Genomic DNA, 600 nt, shown 5'->3' with positions numbered 1-600 from the left:
CGGTTGCAACCGTGTATCTAGAATGCAGAGAACAGACGCTGGAAATCGAGCAGCTGGTTGCAATGACATGTGAGACAAACATGCTGCAGTGTGTTACACAGTGTGTACAGATTGGAAACGAGCCGCGAGAAGAATAATGTGTGCTTGCTGTGCTTGTTTCCACATCATTTGCTCCGCAGATATGTTTCAGAAGTTGTCTTCTGTTGAGGAACAAAGACAGTGGATTATTAGTTGTGGTGCACATAAGGTATGTGTTTTATTCATGTAAATCCTCTTCAAACAGCAGAGTGTAGTTTTTGTGTATTAGAGCTGAATGCTTATATATAATATTTATTTATTTATATAGATAGATATTTTAAATACTGGAATCATACTGTAATTAAAACCACAAAAAAAACTAAAAAATTTTCGCTGCTTGAAATAAAATGAATGTTAACTCAAATGAAATATATAAAAACATAAAATTCGTTAATTTTTCATTTAGTTTAACTTGATGTACTAAAATAACCAAAACTAAAACTGAAAAAAAAAGAATAACAAAATATATAGACATATTAAAATAATAATAATAATGACAAAAACACAAAACAAAATTGCAAA

The sequence above is a fragment of the Sinocyclocheilus grahami genome, unplaced genomic scaffold, assembly GCF_001515645.1.
Source record: "Sinocyclocheilus grahami isolate Dianchi unplaced genomic scaffold, SAMN03320097.WGS_v1.1 scaffold452.1, whole genome shotgun sequence".
Classification (NCBI taxonomy): Eukaryota; Metazoa; Chordata; class Actinopteri; order Cypriniformes; family Cyprinidae; genus Sinocyclocheilus; species Sinocyclocheilus grahami.
The sequence above is the reverse complement of the archived record's forward strand: the minus strand, read 5'-3'. Positions refer to the sequence as shown.